Source organism: Homarus americanus, unplaced genomic scaffold (genome assembly GCF_018991925.1).
Source record: "Homarus americanus isolate GMGI-L3 unplaced genomic scaffold, GMGI_Hamer_2.0 scaffold1873, whole genome shotgun sequence".
NCBI lineage: Eukaryota > Metazoa > Arthropoda > Malacostraca > Decapoda > Nephropidae > Homarus > Homarus americanus.
The window spans coordinates 257,945-278,492 of record NW_024735191.1 but is presented as its reverse complement, the minus strand read 5'-3'; positions in this window follow the sequence as shown (position 1 = coordinate 278,492).

The window sequence follows — 20,548 nt, the reverse complement described above, 5'->3', positions numbered from 1 at the left end:
CCTTGTCTCCCCCAGCAGCGACCCCAGGCAGGAAACACCTCATATCCCGCTCAAAGTGATACACGTAATTCCGAGCCAGAAATAATACACTTGCCATGTTCATTATGACGCCACCACACAATATGGATCTGGTTATCTTTTCACCGGTGTAAAATCCTTATCTCTTCAGTAACTAATATATTAAGACATTCCAATTAAAAAAATTCCCGTGTTCTTACGTGAACTTTAACCTCGTTTATGATGAAGAAAAACAAAGGAAAAAGGTTTAGGATGGAGTTTGAGTCAGGAGAACACATTATGAAGGAATTTATAGACAACGGGAAGACTCGTTCACTGTGAAAAGGCATTAGATTCCTGGTGGCTGACTGGAGGCAAGACAAATCGACTGGATGATATACATGAACATACAACAGATCCCACAATTAATTGCTAGAGGAGCTGGGAGGAAGATAATATGAGCAGTTACATCGTTCTTCTCTTTATTAACTCCGGCGTCTGTACCCCGTGGAAATTTACAGGTAAAAAGTGTTAATTGGCAGGTAATGGCGAGTGGGCGGGTCCTCTCTCCCCTCCCACTCCCCAGATGTAGTTACGTGAAGCACTCGTACATCAGACCAGTTTATGATCACACGTCTACGTTTATCAGGTGATGGACCGACCAATGGGACGTACCTCACAGATGCTTATGTCTGGATCTCTTCAGCTGAATTTTCGTGATAAATCTCAGGTTTTATGTTTACACTTAACACTTTGTCGTTTGGTAAGTTTGTTTCACCTTTGTTTATGTCCCATCAGCTGTTCAATGACAACAAAAACCAGTTCTACATATTTACATCTTATCAAATAATAAAATGGCGAGCCTGTTTTTTCCCAGAGTAATATTGCTTCAGTATTCCATTATATACAGGATGCACTTGTGGCAGGTAGACGACACTGCTGTAACAAGGCATACAACACCTATGGTAGTGACTCAGTTGTCCAGGATAATTCTAGATTGAATGAAGTTGCACTACCTAAGAATACGAACACATTTAGGACGAAAGGTTAAACCATCGTTCTTAAACCATTGTTATCAAAGACTTAAACCAACCCCCTTAAAGAGTTAAACCTTCGGTCTTAAACGGCTACTCTATCAGCATCATAGAGTTAAAGGCTAACAAAGCTAACACAGTATTTGGGTTCATACAAAGGAGCGTTAGTTATAAGACTAGTGAGGTCATCCTAAAACTATACCTTATCCTTGTAAGACCTCACTTGGATTAAGCAGTTCAGTTCTGGTCACCGTACTACAGAATGGATATAGAATCCCTAGAAAGAATTCAGAGGAGAATGACAAGACTAATCCCGGGCATTAGGAACCTTGAGTACAGAGACAGGTAAAAGCATCTTAATTTGCACTCCCTCGAGAGACGTAAAGTGAGGGGCGATATGGTAGAGGTGTATAAATGGAAGTCAGGGCTAAACAAAGGGGATATAACAAAGGTACTCAAACTATCCAACCAAGAGCGAACTCGTAGCAATGGTTTTAAATCAGACAAATTTAGATTTAGGCGAGAGATAGGTAAACATTGGTTTGGAAATAGAGTAGTGGATGAGTGGAACAAGTTACCGAACATCACCATTAACTCGAACACGCTGGATAGCTTCAAACATAGGTTGGACGGATATATGAGCGATAGGGGTTGAGTGTAAACGGGACTGATTAGTATGAGCCAATAGGCCCGCTGCAGTTTCCTCCATTCTTATGTTCTTATGATCTTTAAGAATTCAAAGAATTAGATCATCTTCGTCAACAGGTTAAGTCAATCGTTTCCAAATAAAGTAAAACCATATAAAGAATTTAAATAATAACAACAACAATAGCAGCAACAACAACAACAACAACAAAACCGGTAAGAACAACAACAACATCAACAGCCTCTTGTTGGATCTAGGTTAGATTTAGGTTATAGACCCAACAACCATTACTCAGACTGAATGTCAGTATTGGTAATGAGGTGACGAGGTGGGCGAGGCTTCCCTACGCCACCTTGGTGTAAAAAAAGTGGTCCATCAAGGTAAGACAGGTGGTCACCGCGCCTCCACCAGGTGCTACACCACCTTAATGACTGGTGGTGGTGGTGGTAAAGGTAGTGGTGGGTTGTAGTGGTGGTGGTGGTGGTGTGTAGAGGTGGTGGTGTGTAGTGGTGGTGGTGTGGGGTGGTGGTGGTGTGTAGTGGTGGTGGTGTGGGGTGGTGGTTGAGTAAGGGGTGGTGTTGAGTAATGGTGGTGTGTAGTGGTGGTGGTGTGTGTGTGTGTGGCGGTGTGTGGTGGTGTGTAGGGTGGTCGTGTAGTGGTGGTGGTGTGTAGGTGGTGGTGTGTGGTGGTGGTGTGGGGTGGTGGGTGGTGTTGAGTAGTGGTAGTGTGTAGTGGCGGTGTGTGGTGGTGTGTAGAGGTGGTGTGGGGTGGTGGTGGTGTGTGGTGGTGGTGGTGTGGGTGGTGTTAGTAAGGGTGGTGTTGAGTAAGGGTGGTGTTGAGTAATGGTGATGAGTAGTGGTGGTGGTGTGTGGTGGGTGGTGGTGTGTGTGGTGGTGTGTTGTGGTGGTGGTGTGTAGTGGTGGTGGTGTGTAGTGGTGGTGGTGTGTAGTGGTGGTGGTGTGTAGTGGTGGTGGTGGTGTGTTGTGGTATTGAGTAATGATAGCGTGTGGTGGTGGTGTGATGTGGAGGTGTGTTTTGGTGATTGGTAGTAGTGTAGGGTAGTGGTGATGGTGTGGGGTGATGGTGTATGGTGGTTGTGTTGTGTGCTGGTGTGTAGTGGTGGACACGTCCTAGCGCCTACCAACCACTGCCCCGTTGCCTTGCGGATTAACTTTGGTAGGTATAAGGCTACGGGAGTAAACCTCAAACGAAAAATCTGTTGTGGAGCCCCGCATCAGGCAGACGTGCTTACTGAGCTCCAACAAGACCCCAACGACGGTATAAGCGGAAGAAGTGACCACCATGGGAACCCAACGACTGCATGATGAACAGACTACTAAGGCGAAACCCAACAAACTGTGCTATCGGCAGTTAATTGCGCTCTCCCTCACCCCAGTTGTTGCATCACTTGCACCACTGGATCAGGAAAAGGGAGAGCCAAGATGTGTGGTTGCAGTCTGGGCTCCTGCCTCACCATGTAATCAACTCACGTGCAGCCATCATCCAGCTCATCATACTTTTCATCATCACCAAATCCTCAACACCCCCAAAGGTCCGATGGCGATGGACAAGTGACGACGGGGACAGGCAGAGATGACTGCCGGGAGTCCCTAGTCACAACTCTGCACATGGGTGGCACTCAGATCTAGGCAGCTGTGCAATCCGGTCCTGTCTGTGCGACTAAGCAGCCCTTTCGAGGAGCCACTCTGTTCACCACACATGGGGAAGAGGGTATAAAAGGTGACCAAAACATAGCCTGCCAAAAAAACCAACCTGACTGGGCAACTGCACCCAGTAAGGTCATACTAATGCGGTCGAAAACACAATCTAAAATCTAATCATAATCACAGATCAAAACAAAAACAATCTATACAACCTCTTATGGTAGCAGCATGTAATTTCAGGACCCTTCTGGATACTGGCATAAATGAGCATCCTGAAAGAAGAACTGCCCTTGTAACAAAAGAGCTGACTAGGTAAAACATCGACATAGCAGCCATTAGTGAGTTCCGGCTCCCAAACGAAGGTCGACCCACAGAACGGGGGTCTGGCTATACCTTCTTCTGGAAGGGTAAGCCTGCTGCAGAAAGAAACCGTATTTATGGAGTTGGCTATGCCATCCACCAATGCATTCTACACAGGCTAACTGAAATGCCTGTTGGGATCAACGAGCGCCTCATGACGCTCCGGGTGTCACTGAATCACTCACGTCATGCCTTCTTCATCAGTACATATGCCCCAACACTGGATGCAGAGGATGACATCAAGGGGGCCTTTTACGCCCACCTTGACAGATTGCTAACCACTATCCTCAGAGAAGATAAGGTTGTATTTCTAAGTGACTTCAATGCCAGAGTTAGCAGAGATGCTAACATATGGCAGGGAACCATAGGGAAAAATGGAATAGGCAAGTGTAATTCCAACAACTCCTCCTCAGCAAGTTTGCTGCACACAACCTCACTACCACCAATACCTTGTTTAGGCAGGCAGACAAGTTCAAGGGTTTGTGGCAACACCCACGATCCAAACACTGGCATCTCATTGACTACATCATTGTCAGGGAAAGAGATCGCCGAGATGTCCTCATCACCCGTGCCATGCATGGCTCAGACCACAATGATACAGATCATCGGCTCGTCAGAACCAAGTTCTCACTTCACGTCGCCCCAAAATGGCGAAGACAACAAGCCTCCAGAAGAAGTTTTAACACGAATCGTCTGGAGGATCCAGCGGTAACACATGCTTTCAGAGAGCAGCTCGAACATGGGCTGATAAACAACCCAAAAACAAACAACCCAAATCCCAGAGCAGAATGGAGTATTCTCAACACTGTCATGACAGAAACCATGCAGAGAGACAGTCGGCTAGATCAAAAGAATTAACCAGGACTGGTTTGATGAAAATGACCCGGAAATCAATGTACTCGTCAATGATAAAAGTGATGCTTTAACTGACTGGCTGAAGAACCCTAAGTCTCAGACCAAACCTGATACCTTCCACAAGAAGAAAGCAGCGGCCCAGCACAAACTTCACAAACTAAAGAACGACTGGTTTAAAAATAAAGCCTGTAAAATGCAAAAACTTGGAGAACAGCACAAGGTGCTCGAATTTTTCAAGTCCACTAAAACATTTCATGGGCCAATCACTTTGGCGCAGCCCCCCTCTACTCATCCGACGGAAACTCCTTAATTAAAGACGAAGAATTCATTCATCAGCGCTGGAAAGAGCACTACCATTCGCTACTCAACCGAAACACCGATGTGGATGTCTTGACTACCCAGGAGGTCCCTCTGCTTCCAGGGATGACCCACCTCAGCTACCCTCCATCCCTGGATGAAGTAGCTACTGCCACCAAACAGATGAAAAATAACAAAGCCACAGGGCCTGATGTAATCCCAGGCGAGGTGTATAAAGCAGGAAGACCTCTGCTTACCAGCCATCTCCACTCTCTCCTGGAGAATATATGAGAAAAGGAGGAAATCCCCCAAGCTCTTAAAGACGCCTCCATCGTAAATATTTATAAGAACAAGGGATACCTGCCAGACTGTGGCAACTACTGCAGGATCTTGCTGCTATCCGTAGCTGGCAAGATTATCGCCCAAGTTCTCCGAAACAGACTTCTTCTTGAGGCGGAAAACTTCCTCCCAGAATCTCAATGTGGCTTTATACCATCACATAGGACCACTGACACGATCCTTGCTGCCCGCCAGATACAGGAAAAGTGCAGAGAACAGCGTCGTGACCTGTTCATTGCCTTCATCGACCTAACCAAGACCTTCGACTCGGTCAACAGGGAAGCCCTCTGGCGAACCATCAGCCGTTTTGGCTGCCCACCAAAATTCATCGCTATTGTGAGGTAAGTTTACGATGACATGAATGGCAGTGTCCTGCACAATGGCACCCAGACTGAGTTCTTCCCATCCAAACGGGGGTTAAACAAGGATGTGTACTGGCACCAACTCTTTTTCATTTTCTTGGCTGCCTTCCTTACTCCTGCCGGTGCCAATTTAGCCGGTGGGGTGGACATCCAGGACCAGATGAAGGGTCTTTTCAACATAAGACTAGAGGCAGGAAATAAGGTGCCGACAGCTTCCATTACTGATCTTATTCAGTATGCAGACGACCTCACCCTTGTCGCCCACACTGAACGCGACCTACATCAGATCCTAAACACCTACGCAGATGCGTATGCACACTTTGGCCAAGAGGTGAATGTACGTAAGACTCAGATTCTCTTTCAGCCTGCCCCTGGGTCAGCCACACCTCCAGCTTAATGGTACTACCCTCTCTAGTATTACCCATTTTCAGTATCTCGGCTCCCACCTGTCCACCACCGCAGACATCGATGAAGAGACTCAACATAGGATCAAATGTGCATCTCAAGCCTTTGGCAGACTCCGTACCCGTGTGTTCAGCTGTAGGGTGCTGAAATTATCTACAAAGTTGCACGTATATCGAGCAGTGGTCCTCCCCACCCTGCTGTATGGCAGTGAGTCATGGGTCACATACAGGAGACACCTCAAGGCACTTGAAAACTTTCACCAACGTAGTCTACGTTCCATCCTCCGAGTTCGCTCGGAAGACAAGAGAACAAATGCCAGTATTCTTGCTGAAACCAACTGTAGGAGCATTGAGGCTACCATTATCCATGAACAACTACGTTAGACTGGCCATGTTACCCGCATGGACGACAGTAGTCTGCCAAAACAGGGGTCCGCGAAAAGTTTTGAGACATAATGCGTTTAACGTTTGTGAGAGATTTGGCGATTCCAATTCGCAGGATATTTTGGATTTGGGTTGAAATGAACAAATGCTTTGGACTATGATTTATTCTTTGATTATTGACAATATTTGTAAGTGTCATGGTATATAAGGGGTCCTTGGTTGAGAAAAGTTTGAGAACTCCTGATCTAACGTATAGTAAACGTAACGTTGGCGGGCAACTGATAAGGTATAAGGATAGTCTTAAGACAAACCTGAAAAAGTGCCAAATCGACCCCCTCACCTGGGAGACGATTACTCCACACCATAACGCTTGGGGGAGCACCACACGAGGTGTCATTACTTTCGAGTTGGCCCGACTGCAAACCGAGGCAGATAAGCGCCAATGACGGAAAGACGCTGCCGCCACCCATCCTGCACTAGATGTAGCCCTCCACACGTGCAACATCTGTGGACGACCCTGCCGGTCCCGTATCGGCCTCTCTAGTCACCTCAGAGCTCACCAACGAAGATTACATCCTTAATAACTCACATCATTGTATCATAGCTGGATTATCGTCATACTCGATTCCGTGTGACAGCAAAGTAGTAGTAGTAGTAGTGTGTGGTAGTGGTGGTGTGTAGTGGTGGTGGTGGTGTGTAGTGGTGTGTAGTGGTAGTGTTATGTAGTGGTAGTGGTGTGTAGTGGTGGTAGTGTGTAGTGGTGTGGTGGTGTGTGTGATGCGTGAGTGTGTGTGGTGGTGGTGTATGTGGTGATGTGTATAGTGGTGGTGGTGTGTGGTGGTAGTGGTGTGTAGTAGTAGTGGTGTGTGTAGTGGTGATGGTGTGTGTGGTAATTGGTGGTGTGTAGTGGTAGTGTAGTTGTTGTAGTGGTGAGTGGTGTATGGTGGTGGTGGTGTATGGTGTGGTGGTGGTGTATGGTGGTGGTGGTGGTGGTGGTGGTGGTGGTGTGTGTGGTGGTGTGGTGTATGGTGGTGGTGCTGGTGTGTGGTGGTGGTGGTGATGGTATTGTTGTGTGGTGTATGTGGTATGTGATGGTGTTGAGCAGAGATGGTGTGTTGTGATGGTGTGTGGTAGTGACAGCAAAGTAGTAGTAGGTGGTGTGTAGTGGTGGCGTTGGTGATGTGTAGAGTGTGGTAAAAATTATTTTCTTTTTAATTTTTACCGCGGGCAGCAGCTAGTTTATTGTGCACCCCATACTCATCCTGTGAGATATAACGTAAAGAAGGATTACAGAGTAGAGGCCATAAAGGGTATTTGTTGTACCCTAGTGATCATGATATTATGGCATCGAGTGTTTTAGGGTATTCCCCACACATTGTTTGTTAAGGTTGGTACTTAGAATTTTGATTATGAAATAGATGCGAAGTGTGGATACAGCCTTAGTATATCAGCTATCTTGTCATCAGAGATAAAGTGCTGTGCATTGTATACACAGTGTGCCTGGATCTATCTCTATAACGTTCTATTTTTCACGGTCTAAGACGTAGTGTTGGAGTGTGTGGCCATATCTGTCCACACACTTTACATTAGTTTTGTTCACATCTGCCTGGGGACATACTGCCAGAGGTATATATCTAACCTTAGGCTACCATTTAAAAGCGTGATGGGTACAGATGGTGGTGGTGGTGGTGGTGGTGGTGTGCGGTGGTGCTTAGTAGCCATAATGGTAGTGGGAGTGGTTTTGGTGGTTGATGGTAGGAGTGGTGGCGGTGTTGGTGGTGTAGTGGTTGTGTGTGGTGGTGGTGTGTGGTGGTGGTGGTGTTTGGTGGTGGCGGTGTTTGGTGGTGGCGGTGTGTGGTGGTGTGTGTGGTAGTGGTATGTGTGTGTGTGTGTGTGGTAGTGGTGTGTGTGGTAGTGGTGTGTGGTAGTGGTGTGTGTGTGGGTGTGGTGGTGTGTGTGTGTGTGTGTGGTGTGGTGTGTGTGGTGTGGTGGTGTGTGGTGGTGGTTTGTGGTAGTGGTGTGTGTGGTAGTGGTGCGTGTGGTAGTGGTGCGTGTGGTAGTGGTGCGTGTGGTAGTGGTGTGTGGTGGTGGTGTGTGGTGTGTGGTGGTGTGTGATGATTGATTTTTATTTTGCCGCTGCAGCTCACTTTGTGTGCACCCTCATCCTGTGAGCAGTAGCGCAAAAGGATTACAGAGTAGAGTTTACAACGGGTCATAATAATTAACCCCTGTGGTCAGGATATTATGGCACTGAATGTTACAATATTTCAATTACATTATTTGTTTAGTTCTATACATAAAGGGTAACTTATTCACAACTGCGTGAGTACAGGCGTGAGGCAGTATGTCTGGCCTCACACTTTGTTATTCACATTCACGTGGGAGGTATTCAAGCACATTGTGTTTTGGTTCTGTACACGAGAACTGATATAGTAACTAAGTGCAAAAAGTGGATACAATCTTAGGTGGTGGTGTGCGGTGGTGGTGTGTGATGGTGGTGGTGGTGTATAGTGGTTGTGTGTGGTGGTGGTGTGTAGTGGTTGTGTGGTGTGTGTGGTGGTGGTGTGTGTGTGTGGTGGTGGTGGTGGTGATGTGTGTGTGTGTGGTGGTGGTGTGTGGTGGTTGTGTGTGGTGGTGTGTGTGGTGGTGGTGTGTGTGGTGGTGGTGAGGTGGTGATGTGTGATGGTGGTGGTGGTGTGTGGTGGTTGTGTGGTGGTGGGTGTGTGTGGTGGTGGTGTGTGGTGGTTGTGTGTGTGGTGGTTGTGTGTGGTGGTGTGTGTGGTGGTGTGTGTGTGTGGTGGTGGTGGTGGTGATGTGTGTGTGGTGGTGGTGGTGGTGAGTGTGTGTGTGTGGTGGTGGTGTGGTGGTTGTGTGGTGGTGTGTGTGGTGGTGGTGTGTGTGGGGTGGTGGTGTGTGTGGTGGTGGTGTGTGTGGTGGTGGTGGTGGTGATGTGTGTGTGTGGTGGTGGTGTGTGGTGGTTGTGTGTGGTGGTGGTGGTGTGTGGTGGTGGTGTGTGTGTGGTGGTGTGTGTGTGTGGTAGTGGTGTGTGGGGTGGTAGTGCGTGGTGGTGGTGTTGTGGTGGTGGTGGTGTGTGGTGGTGTGTAGTGGTTGTGTGTGGTGGTGGTGGTGCGTGGTGGTGTGTGGTGGTGTGTGTGGTGGTGGTGTGTGTGGTGGTGGTGTGTGTGTGGGTGGTGGTGTGTGTCTGGTGGTGTGTGTGTGGTGGTGGTGTGTGGTGGTGTGGTGGTGGTGTGTGTGGTGGTGGTGTGTGTGTGGTGGTGTGTGTGGTGGTGGTGTGTGTGTGGTGGTGGTGTGTGTGGTGGTGGTGGTGGTGTGTGTGTGGTGGTGGTGTGTGGTGGTGTGTGTGTGGTGGTGGTGTGTGGTGGTGGTGTGTGGTTGTGTGTGGTGGTGGTGGTGCGTGGTGGTGGTGCGTGGTGGTGGTGCGTGGTGGTGGTGGTGGTGGTGGTGGTGGTGGTGCGTGGTGGTGGTGGTGGTGGTGGTGGTGGTGGTGGTGGTGGTGGTGCGTAGTGGTGGTGGTGGTGCGTGGTGTGGTGGTGGTGCGTGGTGGTGGTGGTGCGTGGTGGTGGTGGTGCGTGGTGGTGGTGGTGCGTGGTGGTGGTGGTGGTGCAGTGTGGTGGTGGTGGCGGCGCGTGGTGGTGGTGGTGGTCCAGAAGTGTGGTGGTGGTGGCGGCGCGTGGTGGTGATGTGGTGGTGGTGGTGTGTGTGATGGTGGTGGTGTGTGGCAGTGTGTGGTGGTGGTGGTGGCAGTGTGTGGTGGTGGTGGTGGCAGTGTGGTGGGTGGTGGTGGCAGGTGTGGTGGTGGTGGTGCGTGGTGGTTGTTGTGTGTGGTGGTGATGGTGACAGTAGTTATGGTGGTGTTGATAATGCCGGTGCTGGTGATGGCGATGGTGGTAGTGATAGTGGCGAATGATGTGGTAGTACTGGTGGTGGTTCTGGTGATGGTGGTGGTAGTAGTCGTAGTGGTGGTGGTAGTGGTGGTAGTAGTAGTGATTATTTGGCATGATGGTGGTAATGGTGGTGGAGGAATTATAGGGAATGATAGTTGTAGTGGTACTGGTGGTGGTGGGATGATAGTTGTAGTAGTGGTGGAAGTAGTAATGGTGGTGGTTAAAAAGATAATTACTGTGATGGTACAAAGAACAAGATGGTGGTAGTAATAATGGTTGGTAGTGGTGGTGATGGTAGTAGTTGTAGTGGTGGTGGTTGTAGTGGTGGTAGCAGTAGTGGTTGGTGGTGGTTGTGATGGTACTAATGAATGATGATGATGATGATGATAGTGGTGGTGGTCTGGTGTTGTTGGTGGTAATAGTGGTAGCGGTAATGGTGGTAGTGGCAGTAATAGCGGTAATGGTGGTAAATGACGGTAAGAGTAGTAGTTGTAAGAATGGTAATGATGAAAGTAATTCAGGAAGGAAGTGGATTTGGTGGAGGTTGTGCTGGAGCCGTAAAATGCTGTTTATTGACCTAACTGGGGTAATAAAATGGCCAGAAACTTGACTGTTGTTGGTACACTGAGTGACTGATGAGTGGCTGAGAGAAAAAAAGAGATACACGGTAGCATGTCACTGTAACCCAGCTCTCATGCTACAACAGGAGGAACAGAACGACAAGATAGGCATAATGGGAAGAGAAATTAGAATATTGATCAAGGCAGCTTACCCTCTAGTGCACACAACCCTGGTGGGGATGAGACCAAGTGCAAGATGTTTGCACGACGGCTGGCCGAGGTCTGCATTGTTTTGCCTCAGGGGAATGAGATCATCGACCCAAAAGCAAACAACAGCTGCAGATAAGACTATGAGGCAACAGCCACTGAATGCCATAGATCTCGTTTAACTAACACAGCCAGGGTAGCTACTGTAATTTTGTATTTGGATATTTAATAAAGGAATAAAATGCAGGTTGGCTAGAGGATGAGCATTAGTAGTGGTAGTAGTAGTAGGCAACAGTAATTTAATAGTTATAAAATAATAGCATAAAAGTAGCAATAGTAACGTAGGAGGAAGGTGATAATGGTGGTAATAATTTTAGCCTTTAGCGACTCAGGTGAAATTGGTAATATTATTAAGGTAGATTATCAATTATATTTAGGTTACCTGCCTGTTGTATTAAGGTAAATTGGTGATATAGAATTGAAATCGCAATTTTGGCGATAGTAATTTTGGGCTATAGCAATTTTTACGATAGCAATTTTATGATAGCAATTTTGGCGACAGCAATTTTGGCGATAGTAATTTTGTATTATAGCAATTTTATGATAGTAATTTTGGCGATAGCAATTTTTGGCTATAGTTATTTTTGGCGATAGATATTATAATTATAATGATAATGATATTTGTTTGAGTGACATTGATTTTGCAACCTTGCCTACCCGTTACCATAACTGAGTGGCCAACCTCTTGCAATAACGATCAACCCTCGTATATATCGCTCGAATAATAGCCTCCATTAACCAGCCCCCTTCCTTAATTAATAATCTAATTTAACAACCGATAAATTTCCTCTCCGATGACCAATTATAAATGGTATAGTTTAGCATCGCTCATCCAATCACCTCACGCGTCTCAAATTCACTCATTTCCCGTCAGCCAATACCTCCGTGGGCCGCTACACGTCTGTTATTGGTCCAGTCACTCACAGTGTCGTTACTTCCCGTAGAGGCTCCTTGTACCGTCACTCATTGTTCCTGTACCGTCACCATTGCTCCTGTACCGTCACTCATTGTTCCTGTACCGTCACCATTGTTCCTGCTGCCGTCAATCGTTGTTACTGTACCGTCACTGTTGTTCCTGTACCGTCACCATTGTTCCTGTTCCGTCACTCTGTTGTCCTGTTCCGTCAATCGTTGTTCCTGTTCAGTCAATCGTTATTACTGTACCGTCACTCGTTGTTCCTGTACCGTCACTGTTGTTAATGTACCTCACTCGTTGTTCCTGTACCGTCACCATTGCTCCGTACCGTCACTCATTGTTCCTGTACCGTCACTCACTGTTCATGTACCGTCAATCGTTGTTACTGTACCGTCACTCGTTGTTAATGTATCACCACTCCTGTACCGTCACTTGTTCCTGTACCGTCACTCATTGCTCCTGGACCGTCACCCATTGTTCCTGTACCGTCACTCATTGTACCTGTGCCGTCATTCATTGTTCCTGTTCCGTCAATCGTTGTTACAGTACCGTCACTCTTTGTTCCTGTACCGTCACTCGTTGTTCCTGTTCCACCATTCATTGTTCCTGTACCGTCACTCATTGTACCTGTGCCGTCATTCATTGTTCCTGTTCCGTCAATCGTTGTTACAGTACCGTCACTCGTTGTTCCTGTACCGTCACTCGTTGTTCCTGTTTCGTCACTCGTTGTTCCTGTACCGTCACTCATTTTTCCTGTTCCGTCACTCGCTGTTCCTGTACCATCACTCGTTGTTCCTGTACCGTCACCCATTATTCCTATACCATCACTCGTTGTTCCTGTACCGTCACTCACTGTTCATGTACCGTCACCCATTGTTCCTGTACCGTCACTCGTTGTTCCTGTACCGTCATTCATTGTTCCTGTACCGTCACTCCTACGGTACTTTCTACAGAGGCTCCTACAGGGACTATCCATAACCACTGGAGCACCACCATTATCCTGCAGGAACTCAGAACGCATCCTTAGGACCCCTGTTCCATTCGCTCCCTTCCTTCAGTACTTTCCTATCGCTGCAGGAGGACTGAGAACCGTATCCTATACTATCAGGAAGCCTCCTTCGTCAGTAGGAGTTGTGTAGGATACTCTAGTGTGTGGGAGAGGAAGGAAGGAGGAGAGAATGGAAGGAGGGAAGGAGGGGGGAGAGAGGAGGAGGGAGGTTGAGAGGAATGAGGAGGAACGAGGGAAGGATGGAAAGGAGAGGAATAGAAGAAGGAAGAGGGAATAATGTGGAGGATGAGAGGAGGCAATAGGAAGAGAAGATGGAAGAGGAAGGTAAGGGAAAGAATCGGGAATAGTATATTTTTGAGAGAGAGAGAGAGAGAGAGAGAGGTGTCATCATACCTGGAGGTTACCTGGGTGGGTGAACAAGGGGCGGACACTTTAGATAATGCTGATAAGACTCACTGCACCTCCTCCCCTTAACCCCTCCCCTCCCCTTAACCCCCCGTTACTCTTCCCCTTCCCCTTAATTCTTCCTCATCCCTTTCCTGTTTGCTCTCTCTCTCTCTCTCTCTCTCACCACGACCACCATCTATCACCTACACACTCTACACCTCACCATACACTATCACCATACACTATCACCACACAACATCACCACACCACCACCTCAAACACAACCAGCTGGGAAAAAAACTCAAGTCACAAAGCTATAAATTTATTCTTGAGTTTCCACTAATGAAGAAAGTTAATCATTGTCACCAGAAAAAAATAATTATTAGCTGAAAGACTTCCACTTTCTTCTCATCTAAATGTACCTGAAGAAGAACCTGACGAAGGCCGAGTGTTTTATGTTCATGAGTTATGTTGTGAACTTCGCCTCGAGGCCTCCAATGACAGGTTCCTCAACTCATAAAGACAACAAGTATTATCCAATTTACCCTCGAGTTTCGTTTTTTTTTTTTACCCCCTGTAGTTGAGTTTATTATCTTCGGCTCGTAAACTTGTCGCTTTCCCATGCCAGAGAGAGAGTTTATGGATGGGCTCCTCAGGTTGTTGACATTGGTGTACTGAAATCAACAACTGGCGGGATAAAAAAAATTTTTGTTATTTTGTATTGGAGGTTTTGCATCTACGTTAGGCTGAGTGTTTTGTTTGTCTTATAGATGTAAACATGACGTCTTCTCCTCCCCCAGTTAGTTTGTTTACTGTTAATAAATTTCCCCGCGGGTTGTTTTCATCAGCAAACTAAAACAACAAAATGACAGAAAGTTTGTGTGTGTGTGTCTCTAATACCAAGGTTTTGTCATTCTAGTGTTCAGGTGGTCACTACTCGTTCCCACCTCACGGGATGATGACATTACCCCCACACCACACCACACCACCCCACACTACCCCACCCCGCCACAGGTTAAACTTGCCTTGATAAGTAACAGCCTTATTGTTTCTTTACAAGTTGTCTATAGGTTAAAAAAATAAATTGTCTTCGTCGTGTTGCTGTGACTATAATAAACTTTATCCTCATCTTACTATCGACGTGGGGGATATATGTGGCCCTTCAGTTGTGTTTTGTCATTATTCATGTATAGAAGATTATTATAGAGTAAACATTTTTATGTGCAACGCCTCAAGAACGTTTTCATAGCCTTATACTTCATTTGGCTGAGAAACACGTTAGCTATTTCGATATTACAACCACGATTTTTTTTTTCTTAGTGATCTGTTTCCTCTCTAGTACAAGGTTAAAACACACCCCAGGTAACAGCCACAGAGCTCACCAGACACGAGACTAGATGATACATATCTCACTCGGTAAATCAACTTATCCGCCCCCACCATGTATATCTATAAACAACATTCAATAAATAACATTCATTCCCAAATTTATAATACATTTGGGTCAAGTCAACCAACTCTCTTGGGTCTTATTTCAATCTTTTACCGAATATGTTGGTGAGTCACTTTCATTCCTTACGAGTTTTGTCTCTCAGAAGTTGTTTTACAAGTCACTGGCAAACTGGACCAGACAGATAGTCATCAGAACCGTTATGTAGAACACTGGCATCACCACCACTACTTCTCTTCCTAACACTCACTATATTGTGTGGCTCAACTTTTTATTATGTGATTTATCAACATCAATTAATAAGAGTTTGGGTTCAGTTCGTAAGCCAACAGAGAGAGAGAGAGAGAGAGAGAGAGAGAGAGAGAGAGAGACAGAGAGAGACAGAGAGAGAGAGAGAGAGAGAGATCAAAAAGAAAGAAAGAAAGAAAGAAGAGACACGAAGCAGCATGAACATTACAGTACTAAACTAATGTTCTTGAAGTAAAAGTATAAAAAAAGAGATAGAGAGAATCCCACCACAGACAGCCAGGAGAGGCAGGAGTTCGTCTGGCGTTGGTGCTACACGCTAGAGATGGTACTACAAAAACCATCGCCAGTGGGAGCAGACGGGTGCTTCTGGTGGCGTTCATCTCGACCTTATCTGTTCGTTCGCCTTCTGCTTCTACTGGTGATCTTTCATAACACCACATTAATGGAATTTACGACAGACGTGAATAAGTTATCGAAATTAAATACAAAAAAATACTGAAATATGACCAAACTCTTCAGCAGTTTTAACCTAACCTAACCTAACTTAAACTAGCGGTAACCTAATCTAACCTAACGCTAACCGAATCAACCTAAACTAAAGCTAATCTAACGCTAACCTAACCTCATCTAAAAAAAATAATTTAACCTATCACTAACCTAATCTAAAATATCTTAACCTAAAACTAACCTAACCTAACCTAACCAAACCTAACCAAACCTAACCTAACCTTCACATACTCAATACATACCAAGGTTAACTGACTACCTTACTACGAGAACTTTATTTCCGATCATCCAACACTGACGCAGCTTAAAGTTCCATTCTCCGTCACTCTTCTTATTACACGGACGATCCAATTAATCACAGGCAGAGGAAGTGACTCGCCTTGTAGTAGCTAAACACAGAAGGTTATTAAAAAACTTCCTATATAAGAACGTTGTATTATTCAGTGCACGCGTTTAACGACAGGGCAGGACTGTACCGTTCATCTGGGAGAGAGAACCATCACTCAAGCTATAGGACTGTACCGTTCATCTAGGAGAGAGAACCATCACTCAAGCTATAGGACTGTACCGTTCATCTGGGAGAGAGAACCATCACTCAAGCTATAGGACTGTACCGTTCATCTGGGAGAGAGAACCATCACTCAAGCTATAGGACTGTACTGTTCATCTGGGAGAGAGAACCATCACTCAAGCTATAGGACTGTACCGTTCATCTAGGAGAGAGAACCATCACTCAAGCTATAAGACTGTACCGTTCATCTGGGAGAGAGAACCATCACTCAAGCTATAGGACTGTACCGTTCATCTAGGAGAGAGATAAAGTTATCTACGTTCTGAGAGGAGGTAGAAGGTACTCGTGTTTCCTTGACAGTGTAATGGGATATTTTAGTTGTTTGGTCAGGGGTCTCTCTCTCTCTCTCTCTCTCTCTCTCTCTCTCTCTCTCTCTCTCTCTCTCTTCCTGTTTTCTCTATCTCTGTCTCTTGGTATTTTTTGTCTCTCGGTTTCCTGTCTATCTCTCCGTCTCTTGGTCTTCCAGTCTCTATCTTTGTGTCTGCCTGTCTCTCTCCCCGTCTCTCTATCTGTCTTTGTTTTTCTACCGTTTATCTGTTTCTCTTTCTTGTTTCTCTTTTAACTCCCTCCCCTTTCACTTTCTTTCTCTGCCTGTCTATCTATCTGTCTTCTGTCACTCTCTCACACACTGTTTAGTTGAGAGAGAGAGAGAGAGAGAGAGAGAGAGAGAGAGAGGAAAAAGATAATACCTTGAACCAAAGAAAAACAAATCTGACACCTCCACTTACACAAACACCTCATCCATCTTATCCACCAAATGTCATTTAATCCAGATAAAATCACACCCGGGATACCAATAGTTAATGAGCTGCTTTTAGAAGACAATAAATATTCTCCTTTTTTTTTAGATAACATTTTTAACCAAAGCTTTTATATAGAAAATGTGTAAATCTTATCAGTTAATGACAGACTGATCTAATTTGTGATAAAATTAAGTATTGATATCTTTAATTATATTCCTGAAACGGACGCTAGACTTATTGCAACTATAGCCAATGCATATGTAATACGCAGACGTATACAATAACGCAGATACAGACGTAGATGTTGACGCAGGGATGGGAACAAGACCCCCACCCTCACACAGCCAGGTAAGAAGTATCCTCAATAACAACCAAGGTGACTAAGAAACGACTTTATGTGTTACCAGCTGCGAGTGGAAGCCATAAAGATGATGAATGTAAATCAATTGCCTTTGGCGTACCTGATCCGCTCCGGCAGTCCAGTACCAGGTAAGGTTGATAGGCGGAGTGAAATTTATTGCCTCTTTGGGATAAACGATAGATAGTATATTTATCTCTTTATGACCTCTAGGTTGGAATAAATAGTAATCGTTTAGTGCTCGTTTAAAACTACTCGTGTAGATGACGTGTGATAAATGGTATTGTGTTTTAATCTTGTAAATGTCTCTAACAGACGGACGTGGCTCGTATGAACACAATGGCTGGGTTTGTTTATATTGCATTAGCTTGTGAAGGAGTAACACGTTCCCTTGTTTACAGTTAGCATGTTGACAGAGGTTTCATAATATATAAACAATGTGATATTTTTGTTTACACTTAGTGAGTTTTACAGTGGATCATGTAGTAAATGCAACATATTAATCTGTTGACTTTGGATTTTTGTTTACAGTATCTTTATGTGTACAGTCGATCTGTTTACATCGGGTCATGATGGTCTGTTTACAGTGACACAATGATTACTGCACTCGTATATCTAAGACAACAACGACAGGGTATAGCTACAGTGAATCAACCTGTAGAAATTTATCACAAGAATCATTGTATAAGCTCGTTCATAATCACCATCATGTCTGCTCTACCACCACCACCACAGCGACCACCACCACACGCCACCTTCAGTCAATCAGTGAGACAGGCAGCCATTGGTCCACATCCTCAGGGCCAGGCCAAGAGAAGTAACAAGTCTCAAGTGTGTCAGGTCATTTGTCACTGAGATAATGCGTGTGAGGATCCCGGCTGACTACCCCGTACAACAACACAGACGTTCGCTTGCATTATTGCACTATCAAGCAAGTAAATTAAAAGGTGCAAAAAGTTAGTGGGTACGTTGGCCTGATGCCAATGATCGTCTCCACGTACGGAACCTGCCCGTCAGCCCGCCAGCCGCCTGCCCGTCAGCCCGCCAGCCGCCTGCCCGTCAGCCCGCCAGCCGCCTGCCCGTCAGCCCGCCAGCCGCCTGCCCGTCAGCCGCTTGCCCGTCAGCCGCTTGCCCGTCAATCACCAGCCGCCAGCCACTAGCCCCCAGCCTACCAGCCGTCAGCCACCAGCCCCCATCCTACCAGCCGCCATCCCACCAACCGCCTGCCCGCCAACCGCTAGCCATCCTACTTCACATCCCACCAGCCGCCAGCCCACCAGCCGCCAGCTCGCCATCCTACCAGCCGCCAGCCTACCAGCTGCCGCCCGCCATCCCACGCCATCCTACCAGCTGCCAGCCCGCCATCCTACCAGCCGCCATCCCACCAGCCGCCATCCCACCAGCGTCATCCCCACCAGCTGCCAGCCCGCCATCCCACCCATCCATCCCACCAGCTGCCATCCCCACCAGCCGCCACCCTACCAGCTGCCAGCCCGCCATCCTACCCGCCATCCTACCAGCCGCCATCCTACCAGCCCACCTACCAGCCGCCAGCCCGCCATCCTACCAGCCCGCCATCCTACCAGCCCGCCATCCTACCAGCCGCCATCCCACCAGCCGCCATCGTACCAGCTTGGGTCCAGACTCTTAACATGATCAAACCTAAAGTTTTCTTCTTGTCTTAACCTCAAGATAATAAAACACGTCATCAAGCAGACAAGAGTACAGTCTCAGCACTATTTCCTCCGCCATTTTTGTGTCGCTGTGTAAGTAGATGTGTTCTCTTACCTCCAAGTTTGTAGTGATTGATTTATTTTTGAAGGCGGCGAGAGGGAGGGGGGGGCGGCAGGGGAGAGGGTATGAACGACGAAATCTGAGAAAAAAAAACAAAATTGTTATTTTTTCCAACTATTGTCTACTGAATCATGGGATAAGGAGTCAGCTAAATAGATATTTTATTAGTTAAATTTAATTAACAGTGGACGATAATAATCCACGAGAGGTTCCCACGAGATAGGAAAACAAAAGACATAGATGATGATGACAATAAAACTTACAAACAGACGAGCATAAGCAGTGAGCATCTCCCTGGCGTTCCCCTTCTCCACCTCTAAACTATGTTACTACAGATGAACGTTCTCTCCCACCTTCTGCCTGCAATGGTGACGGTTATTCTAGGCACAGGTGATAAAACCATTAGCCAGTTCACACGTGCGTCATTAGTGTAGTGATGGTGGTGGTGGTGGTGGTGGTGGTGACTCTGTCCATTATAATACCGTCACACCTGTAGGTCATGTTGAGGTAACTTACATGATGATGATGATGATGATGATGATGATGATGATGATGATAATGATGATGATAATGATGATGATGATGACGATGATATCACCCCCACACCAACCAGCTGCCCTAACACCACCCTGCCACCCTCCTGCACCACCCTGCCACCCTCCTGCACCACCATGCCGCCCCCTGCACCACCCAGCCACTCCCCGTACCACCTTGCCACCCTCACACCAAACTGCCGTCGCCTGCGCCACCCTGCCGACCCCAGCACCACTCTGCCGCCCCCTGCACCACTCTGCCGCCCCCACACCACCGCCCCCTGCACCACCCAGCCACTCCCCGTACCACCCTTGCTGCACCCTCACACCAGCACCACTGCCGCCCCAGCCGTGCCCCCAGCACCACCTGCGCCACCCTGCCGACCCCAGCACCACTCTGCCGCCCCCTGCACCGCCGGGAATGTTATCTGAACGATCAACAAATGAACTCGGCGAGGGGCGACCTAATGATGCCGCCCACCGCCCAGATGCCGCCCACACCACCCATCCATCACACAGTGGGCGGCAGGTACAAAACAACCACTAACAAGGCAACCCTGCATAAACACGTGGTAGAGCAGGACAGATTACGTTGGTTAGGTTAGGTTAGGTTAGGTTAGGTTAGGTCAGGTTAGGTTAGGTTAGGTTAAGTTAGGTTAGGCTTGGCAAGGAGAGGTTAGGTTAGGATTTCTATAAGTTGTTAGGTTAGGTTAGGTTTTGTTAGTGTTTTTTTTATGTTCCTTGTTTGTCATTGTTAAAATTTAGTTAATTTTAATATGGCAGCGGCTAGTTTATAGTGCACTCTGTTTCCACTCTGCGCGCTAACGCTAAACAACCAACAAGTACAAAAAAAAATGACCAATGATAATTAAGTATACATAATTAATACAGTTTACAAGTATACAATAGTTATACAGTTTAAACCTTAAGTACAAATAGTATACAAAATATTAATAC